Source organism: Pseudochaenichthys georgianus, chromosome 14, assembly GCF_902827115.2.
Source record: "Pseudochaenichthys georgianus chromosome 14, fPseGeo1.2, whole genome shotgun sequence".
NCBI classification, from domain to species: domain Eukaryota; kingdom Metazoa; phylum Chordata; class Actinopteri; order Perciformes; family Channichthyidae; genus Pseudochaenichthys; species Pseudochaenichthys georgianus.
This window is the reverse complement of record NC_047516.1, coordinates 33,730,053-33,741,335: the sequence shown is the minus strand read 5'-3', so window position 1 is coordinate 33,741,335 and position 11,283 is coordinate 33,730,053.

Here is an 11,283-nt window from a genome sequence, read left to right as displayed (position 1 = left end):
TTACTATAGTAACGCAGTGTAGGCGGAGCCGTGATGTCATCTTCAATGAGAGCCCCAGAAAAACAACACAGCCGTTAGCTCTTAGCACTCAGAGCTCACAGATCCTCATATCTGTTCAGAAACTAGACAAAAGTTAAACAACAGGGTTCTTACACCTTTTCCAAAGTCAAATTCAAGCACTTTTCAAGCATTTTCAAGGTGCATTTTCCAGCTTTTCAAGGATCTTACAGCTGTTGTAAATTACATATTTATATACACATACTCAAATGATTATTTCCCTACCTCACATTAAATCAGATGTTCTTTATGAGAAACAACCAAATGTGTGTTTCGTGATAGCATTCTACACGAGGATGCAAAATTAAAGAAAAGAAAACTAAATTAGTGATCTGTACGTAGACTGGGCCTCCCATATAACCTGGCTGAGCCGATATACAACTATTAGCCAAATAACTTTTCAATACATTATTGATTAATTGTTGAGGTACTTTTAGGTTGGTAGTGAACGCAAGTCAGAGGTACATGGTGTACTTCTACTCCACTGCAGTTCAGAGGTACATGTGTACTTCTACTCCACTACAGTTCAGAGGTACATGGTGTACTTCTACTTCTCTACAGTTCAGAGGTACATGGTGTACTTCTACTCCTCTACAGTTCAGAGGTACATGGTGTACTTCTACTCCTCTACAGTTCAGAGGTACATGGTGTACTTCTACTCCACTACAGTTCAGAGGTACATGGTGTACTTCTACTGCACTACAGTTCAGAGGTACATGGTGTACTTCTACTCCACTACAGTTCAGAGGTACATGGTGTACTTCTACTGCACTACATGTATTTAACACCTTTAGTTACTTCACAGATGTGGATGAATGATGTGAAATATAATCAAGTGTTAAATCAGACTTTAGTTCCACCTGGAGTAAATCCACCAGCTACCCTGCAGTATACAAAGTCAGTCAAACTAGCTTCACCTTTACCAGCTTTGAGAACACTTTGATGATCAATCATTATAAAACATATCATATATATTATTCTGAGATGGACCAATCTGCACAACGACTACTTTTACTGTCTTTCACTATATTTTGATGAGAATACTTTTCTATTTTCACTTGAGGAACATTTTGAATGCAGGACTTTTACTGTAACAGAGTATTCCTACACTCTGGTACTTCTACTTTTACTAAGTACAAGATCTGAGTACTTCTACTTTTACTCAAGAACAAGATCTGAGTACTTCTACTTTTACTCAAGTACAAGATCTGAGTACTTTTACTCAAGTACACGATCTGAGTACTTCTACTCATTCTCAAGTTCAAGATCTGAGTACTTCTACTTTTACTAAGTACAATATCTGAGTACTTATAATTTTACTACAAGATCTGAGTACTTCTACTTTTACTCAAGTACAAGATCTGAGTACTTTTACTTAAGTACAAGATCTGAGTAGTTCTACTTTTACTCAAGTACACGATCTGAGTACTTCTACTTTTACTCAAGTACAAGATGTACTTCTACTTTTACTAAGTACAAGATCTGAGTACTTTTACTTAAGTACAAGATCTGAGTAGTTCTACTTTTACTCAAGTACACGATCTGAGTACTTCTACTTTTACTCAAGTACAAGATCTGAGTACTTCTACTTGTACTCAAGTACAATATCTGAGTACTTCTCCACCTCTGGTAGTGTATTAGCCTGAATTGTAGCCACAAAATCACGCAGAGCTGCATAAAAATAGACTCACAATGGTAACAAGTGGAAAATAATATTTACAAATGTGTACAATGATTTTAGGTAATGTTGAATACTCAAGACACCTGATTTATACATCTTCAAAGGAAGACTGTGTTCATTCTACAATTACATGGGATTAAAACAAAATGTAGTTTTACTTGTATAATACTTCAATTTTACATAAAAGACAGTTTGTTTTTATCTGTTTTCAAATAAACAAAGTCTTGGCTTTCAGAATATTAAACTTGTTTCGGCAAATTCAGATGATAAATACAACTTTGAAGCTTCGGCATAATTACAAGCGGAGAACGGACTAATGTAACGTCACAGCAGGCATAACAACAGCCGGTGTTTCCCCGGTACACAAACGCAAAAATACACAAACACACTCGCGAGCTTCCCCCAGACCAGTAATACAAACGAAAATGTGTCTTCGGGTCAATGGGACTGATTTCGATAGAGCAAGTCACATTTGGTTTAGGCACGAAACATACTACCAGTAGAAATACATTGCTTTCAAAATCGCTCTGTCGAATCAATAGATTATATTTCATGACTATAACACGAAATGCCGTGAGTGCTTCATCCTCTGAACACCACACGATGGCATCTGTAACGCACATATTAACATAGGTACGCTCCTCTGAAATGATTGTCCCCTGCAATTATTATTATCCCTCAATCGAGTTCGCTATTCAGCTTGCTAACGTTAGCTTAAACAAACGTAACATGCAACGTTAGCCTAACCTAAAATGCTCTTCTACGGCGTACCTTTCATGTGGCTCGTCAGCGCAGACTCTCCCATCGTTATTTGTTGCAAACTTTGCAGGAGGCTACTCGTGGGCTTGACCCTCGTCTTAGCCATGGCGTGTATTTGTCTTCTGCGAGCCAACGCTCGTTGAAACGGCAACCTCCAGGCACACAGTCATCTATCACTCTCATCAGAATGCCCAGGTCACACGTAACTCAAACACCTGCAGGTCGCGCGCATAGCGCGGGAAGGCCGCAGCGGAGCTGTTTTATGTAGAAGTGAAGACATTATTTTCTTTTAATCTAAAAAGCGAACTATTCAGTCAGACAGCAATTTATTGTAAAAGTAAAGCATTTACATTTTCAAGCACTTTATCTCAATTTCAAGCACCATTCCCAAAATTCAAGCTAAAGCTAAACTGCATTTCGTTGCCTCAGTACCTGTAATCTGTGCAATAACAATAAAGTTGAATCTAATCTTGAGCAGGAACTAATGTAGGCTATTTACTTAGTAGGCCTACATATCTGACATGAACGATTAAACACGTTTGTGCATTCTTTATGAATGCAAACCAAGTCATTTCGTTTATTTTTAACGAAATAAATGTGATTTAATCCACATAATTTACTGTGTTAATTGTTTACTTAGTATTGTTTAACTTGAATGTTCTTCACTTTTTAAATGCCTCTGTGATGTGCTGCTACCCATTTCCCCTCGGGGACTAATAAACGAATACTATGACATTAACGATTAAACACATTTGTGCATTCTTTATGAATGCAAACCGAGTCAAGCCGACTCTAATAAACGAATACTATATATTGAACGTCTATTGAATGGCCTTTGTATGTATACAGTACAGTATAGCCCAACCATTTACACCTCCCTTTTTTCCCGTCAAGAGTTTGAATTGGAGAAAGGTAATCGATGGTGCTTTTATAGCCTATTGCATAATAACTGTGTGATTTATATTGCTTTTCAAATGCATATGGCCACCCATTTACACGGCTCTTCCCGTAGTTAGATCACTTTACATTTCTGCGAATGAATTTTTAATCACACACGTCTCCCCATCCCGAAAATAATAAAGAAAATAAAAAGAGGAAACAATTTTCAAGTTCAGTTTTCACCATTTTATTTAAAATAACTGACGTACAGTAACAGACACATGCTGTAGGCCTATCTGCTGCGGAAACCAGGACGAGCGATTTCGGGATCTGTTTTTCTGGGGCTCCTCAGTCTCTCGTTTACCCGGCTCCTGATCTTATGCCACTGGTCAATGTTCAGATTTGGGAACCGATTGGAAACATAAGACTCAATCTGTTGCTTCACATTGAGGGGAAGAGGCATTTTCCCATTGGTCCCAGTCCAGTTGGTTATTTTCACCATTCTCCCATATGTTACAAATGGCGTTATGGCCATGAACATATTAGCAGCATAGATCTCAGGGCGATGCTGTCCCTTAAAAAAGCTGTCCTGGTAAAAACTTTCCTCTCGTTCTGAGGAAACAGCCCTGGTGGGTAAAATAAACGAAATGACTCGGTTTGCATTCATAAAGAATGCACAAACGTGTTTAATCGTTCATGTCAGATATGTAGACCTACTAAGTAAATAGCCTACATTAGTTCCTGCTCAAGATTAGATTCAACTTTATTGTTATTGCACAGATTACAGGTACTGAGACAACGAAATGCAGTTTAGCTTCTAACCAGGAGCAACAAGCAGTAAAGTGAAAAGTAATGTTCACAATCTACAGAATAAAATATATAATTAATTGAATGATGAATAAACAGTGAGGGGTATGAATACACTAGATATCAGCCTGTGAGCAGTATGAACAGTGTGTATGAATATGCTAAGATATATAAAGTATGAAAACGGTAGGACCATACCGTTCTCCAGCCCCAACCCCCCCATGTTTCATATGTATGTTGGGGACCCTTTGTTTAAAACTAATTGGCCATCGGAATGTGTGGAGTCACATTCCACAGCTCTCCCCCCCCCCCCCCCCCTCCTGTGATCCCCCGCACACAGGGAGATCGCTCTTCTGGAGTGAAGAGAGCTGAAATATTGATATTGCAAGTTAGAAACGTAAAATGCATTTTGACAGACACTTGGGGGAAATATGCTGCATTTTGAATGTCCGATAGTCCACCATTAACACCTTAGTCCGTCTCGTCTCATCAACGAAAACTAAATATACATGACATACTTTGATTTAGTAGATTTCGCATGAGAGCAAAAGGAGAATATCCGTGTGTAAGAGTGAAAATGTATGTATGTAAAATGAGAATATATGTGTGTAAGAGTGAAAATATGCTGCATTTTGAATGTCCGATAGTCCACCATTTCCACCGGAAATATCAAACATTTAATAAAAGTGAAAAACAATGAACAAGACTTAACGTATTCATCATAATTAATTATATTTATTTCGTTTGGATGTAGGTGATCTTCTACTATATGAACATTTTGGACCCAAAATCACAACAAAAACGTAAAAACAGATTTTGAAAATGATTTTATTTTTCACAACACAAACATACACAACGAAACCATTTAAAAGCTGGAAATATATACATGGGATGTGACTATGATAATGTGAAAGTTTGATTGAGGTAGCATGGGATTTCATTCTGATAAGGCAAAAGTGTTATTATAAATATAATACAAATATATATATATATACACATTATGTACAAAAATCTGTCTTTATCTGTGCCACGCTTCAAAGCGGTTTCTGTCAACTACGACACAGAGGGCAACATCACAGATTCCTCCTCCTCCATGTCAAAAAACAAGCTTAAAGCTTGACTCACGTTCAGAGTTCTCTTCATCATAGTTGAGTCTTCAAAACTCTAAATATATCTAACTATATTTACATTTTCAATGTTTGTTTGTCACTTTACTTCAATCGCAGTCTCCCGCAGCCTCTCTTCGTCTCCCGCCGCCTGTCTTCGTATATCTTCGTCTCTCTCCATTTCCCGCCGTCTCTCTTCGGTTCCCGCCGTCCCTCTTCGTCTCATTTCGTCTCGTTTCGTATCACTCCGTTTACCTGATTACCTCACCCCTTCCTGGTAAATACATCCTGTTGAGCAGAATCTACAGTTTCCAGTATTTTCCGTTTCGTAAAATGATAAAATACGGCGAAAATATTAAAATATGTGCTTCCATTATTCATACTTCTGAAATATATCTGTATTAACTTTATATCATCGTATGTCCGTGTTTATTGGGTATTTTTGCATGAAACAAAGACTGGCATATAGTTTCGAGCCAGTACTTTCGACAGAAATACACATATACATCCTGTTGAGCAGGATCTACAGTTTCCAGTATTTTCCGTTTCGATCAAATGATCAAATATGGCGAAGATATTCAAATATGTGCTTCCATATTTCATACTTTTGAAATGTATTAACTTTATATCACCGTATCTCCGTGTTTACTGGGTCTTTTTGCATGAATCAAAGACTGGGATATACAGTAGTTTCAAGCCAGCACTTTCGACAGAAACACACGGCAATGTTGTCCGGACTGTTGTTTTTATGCGGCACCGGCTTGAACAGGTCATGTGATCTGATCACGCCGGCGTGACGGTCGACTCCAAAGGGTTAATATTAAATACATATAAGTATTTTTACAACTTGTATTTAGAAATACTCTGTTGTAATTATTGATGCATACATGTGTTCATCCATTCAATGTGGCATCTGCTATAATGGGGTTAATGTATGATATTACTTAATAATACAATACATTATAATATATGATATGATAATTACATTTTAGTTTTATTCATTTCTTATTTCATAGTTTCTCATTATTATTATTATTTTTTATCGCTCATCTTATTTTTGATTTTATTAATCTGTGTGAATCTGTGCTGTCCTGTTTTTCACTCTCACCCTGTTGCTGTTAATAAAGGTCCATCTTATCTTATCTTAATGTATAAGTTGATTTACTTCAATCTACTGTACAATATTACAGGAAATATACTGCATAAAGCAAACTATATACTTTATTTGATCTAAAATATTGATGTTTCTACAACATCCATTGTGTATTTTGTGAATGAAGCACCATCTCATGGTTAAATCCTGTAATTGAACAAATGGGGAAATTGGGCAACGGCCTCTAGCAATTTGGCAACACCCCCAGCCATTGGCATCCGCTGGGCTTTTGACTGGGACACACCCATTTGAGTCTGATCTGGAGTGCTACATCTGTATGTTCACTTGTCATGTTCATGAACCAAAATTCTTAAAATGCTCATGAACCATTTTAAAGAGCAGTTCATGAATTTTTTATGAACATTGTTCATTCATATAAAGTTCCTGTTTTGCTCATGACAGACTTTTATGAGCAATTTATGAACTTTTCATGATCCAGCCAATCACAACATTATAATTAAAACCCCAAAATGTTTGCATGAGTATTTCATGAACTTTTCATGACTATTAGCATTTCATGAATTTTGGATGATTGTGGCAAGTTCAGAATATTTTGGAATATTCATGAGCATTTTATGAACTTTTGATGATCAGTGTGATGTTTTTAAAGACCTCTTGAATATTCATCTACTATTTGAACATTTCTTTATTTTTGAAAACTTTTAATCTTAAAACAAAACAATAGTGAATTTGAAACTGAACATTATCTGTATTTATTTTGGTGAAATTCATATCATTTTATGGTTTATCTGTACTGTTTGAGAAGCAGTACGAGTAAGTAGCGCCAAGGTGGAACCTTTGGCAGGTGAGCGGTGACATCTGGGTTATCTTAGGGGGGGGACTTCCGCCCCCTCCTCAGAAGCAATCCAGACGATCAACCGGATCCTGTGTATAATTATTGCTGCTCCACTTTTCTGTTTTCTACAGGTCAGTACATGATGAAAATGATCGATGTTAACTTGTGTGAATTAGATATGATGTTGGAGATGTTTAGGAGAGTGTGTCAGAAGGTTTTGAGCATGTTTGACATAGTAACGGTATTTTAAAAATACTAAACTGTCGGCAACAATAGATGCCATTTTCGCGGGCTTCAGCCGCGCCTGGGTAAATGTGACCTGAGCGAAGGCTCGCAGGCAGGTTAGCTGCTGCGCACGGGTAATATGTTTTGTTTACCTAAGTGCAGTCTTGCAGGCACATTGCCTTGTTTTTTGTTTATTAACATTGACAGTGTATTTTTGTGATCTCCATAATATGTTATATTTGGTAAAGATAGATATATTGATAGAAAGTATTATTTGATAGCGTTATGTGTTTATAGATAACAACCTGTCCTTCACTGCAAACATAGCTGCTACAAACCGCTGCTGCAGATACACGCTTTACAACATCAGGAGGATGCGTCCCCAGCTGACCCAGAAAGCGACGCAGGTTCTGGTCCAGGCTCTCATCATCTCACGCCTAAACTACTGCAACTCCCTCCTGGCTGGTCTACCTGCACGTGCCATCCGACCTCTGCAGCTCATCCAGAATGCAGCGGCTCGTCTGGTCTTCAACCTTCCTAAATGTTCTCATACCACGCCGCTCCTCCGTTCCCTCCACTGGCTTCCGGTAACTGCTAGAATCCACTTCAAGACAATGGTACTTGCGTACCATGCTGCGAATGGATCTGGCCCTTCCTACATTCAGGACATGGTTCAACCGTACACCCCAGCACGTGCACTCCGCTCTGCATCAACCAAACGACTCGCTGCACCCTCGCTGCGAAGGGGACCCAAGTTCCCATCAGCAGAAACACGTGGGTTTGCTATCCTGGCTCCAAAATGGTGGAATGAGCTCCCCATTGACATCAGGACAGCAGAAAGCTTACACACCTTCCGGCGCAGACTGAAAACTTATCTCTTTCGACTCCACTTCGAGCGATAGAACTATTAACAAAGCACTTATATACTAATAAAGGGCTGGCTTACCTAAAGCCAGTTGAGTAGCACTTGAAATGTTTTTGCTCTATGAAACCTGATGTACTTATATGATTCTGTTTTCTTCAAGTTTGTAGTTTGTTGGTCGAACGCACTTATTGTAAGTCGCTTTGGATAAAAGCGTCAGCTAAATGCAATGTAATGTAATAATTTATATTGACTATGTTGAATTTCTCCTTGAGATACAGTAATTGACTGTGACAGACAGATAACTTAAATGGAGAAATGTGATGTTTGTAAAGTACAGCTATTTGAATGTAACTGTGTACTTTGAATTTTGAATAAGAAGCATTCCAGACGATCAACCGGATCCTGTGTATAATTATTGCTGCTGCACTTTTCTGTTTTCTACAGAAATCATTTATTGTTGCTGTGGTACCCAAGCTTTTGGGACCCGTAAAACAACATTTTTTGTGTAGCTGAGTGTCAAGAACTGCTTCAAATAGTGATAGGATTAAATGTAGTGCTCCACCTGTATACATGTATGTTTGTTTGTTTGTTAATTTGAGTAAAGTTCCATTGTGATTGACATAATTGTTGTTTTCTATGGTTGCCAATTGACCCACAGTCAATGGTTCATGAACAGTTCATGAACAGTTAATAGCCAGCCATTGAATTATATTCAGTGACTGGGTATGAACTGTTCATGAATGGTTCATGAAGTTGTTATGAACAGTTCTTGATATGTTCATGAACAATTCTTGAAATGTTCTTGGTTGAAAACTGAATATCCCTACACACTCACTGAAAACTCCATTTCATGAATTGTTCATGAACCTGCCTAAAACCATATTCCATGAATTGTTCATGAACCATTCCAGCACAGGAGTTTCATGAGTAGTTCATGAACTGCCCTAGTGCCATTTAATGTTCATGACACTTTCATGAACAGTTCATCAACTTTGTTATGAGCTGTTTATGAGCTGTTCATGAATATGGTTCACTGATATTTCATGAACTTTTCATGACAAGTTCACTATCATCTCACTGGGGCGGGAGCAGTAAAATTGAAAATAAAATGAAACTAGGCGCATGAAATTAAAAAAAATTGTTTATTAAGTTAAACCCAAAATTCGCGGATTTCCACTATCCCTTTAATTATAATGAAACCAGCTGCAATGGATCATTGATCCACCAGGGGGAGCCGTGAAAAGCTGCCACACTGGAACACATGTGAAATAAACAGCTGATCTACAGGTATCTGATATAGCGGATATTTGTTAGGATCCATATATCACGGATAGGATCATATTCTGTGCTAAATAAGAGACATGTAATCATTTACTAAACATCACCATGTTTTTATTTAACAAAATAATGTTTAATTCACGTTGGCGTAAGTACAAAACCATCGCTATGTTTTTAGATCAGGAAATGCATCCAGACTCAAACAAACAATTTTCAATTATCATCCTCACAATCATTTAATTTATCATATGTTCGCGAGTTTAAATGAATGCACTAAATTTAATCCACCTGAGTTTACAACAACAAAAATAATCGCTTTGTTTTTATATCACATCCGACCGGAGGAAAATGCAGCGGCTCTCACTACCGATCATCCTAATCCCACGGGCAAACAATAATATGTACAGTGTTAATAGTTTACTGTATTATTAGTGTCTAATATTACTGGGGATTTCGATTTATTGTATCGGCTTCATATCGCAATATATTCCCGAAGTCTGAAATGCAAAAATGTCCCACATTAGGGCAATTCACCCTACATTTAATCATTCAAACAAAATCATATTTCGTTTCATTTTAACGAAATAAATGTGGTTTAATCCACATAATTGACTGTGTTAATTGTTTACTGTAGTATTGTGCACATTACTTTTCGCTGCTTGTTGCACCTGGTTAGAAGCTACACTGCATTTCGTTGTCTCAGTACCTGCAATATGTGCAATAACAATGAAGTTGAATCTAATCTTGTGCAGGAGCAAATGTATTTAGGCTACTTAGTACATATCTGACATAAACGATTAAACACATTTGTGCATTCTTTAAACCGAGTCAAGCCGAGTCCGGAGGTGGCGGCACATTAAAGTGTGCACCTGATTGTTTAACTTGAAGGTGCCTGATGACATTTAATCTTTCAAACAAAATCATATTTCGTTTATTTTTAAAGAAATAAATGTGGTTTAATCCACATAATTTAGGCCTACTGTGTTAATTGTTTACTGTAGTATTGTTTAACTTGAAGGTGCCTGTGACGGAGCGGGTCTCAGAGTGACTGACTCTGCCACTGACAGCCGACACACACACACACACCAAACATTTCCTGCTCTCTTCTGTCAAATGAACCATGCAATTTCTTATTTATTTTACGTTTGTTTAATTATGGGGAATGATTATGTTAAGAGGTGGTTAACCTGTTTATGTTTGGGTCTGATTCTTGTTGTTGAAATGTGGTTTTGAGTTGATTGTGTCACCTGTTGACGGTGAGCCTGTGGGAGGGGCTATGGGGTCAAAAGGGACGGTGTTGGTTCCTTGTATGTTTTCGGACTGTGTCACTCGGAAGAATGTTGCAATGAAGGCAACAGTTGGGACATGTTTGGGAGTTGGTTGCAGAGAAGGCAACCCAGAGCATGTTTACTCTAATGAGTGATGGACGGCCTGTTTGTGGATTTTATTTTGTTGTCTAACTTGTGCTGGTTCGCTATTTTGTTGTTGTTGCTGTTATAAATAAAGTTTTGGAGCGTAACCCAACCGACTAGGCCAGTGTTTGTGAACAGACAAACAGAACCCCGTCACAGTGCCTGATGCAGAGTCCTGCATGGGTCTGATTTTCAAGACCCGCTCCCGCCCCGCGACGTGCAATACCGAACCCGCCCCCCGCACATATTGCCAATTAGTTCCGCA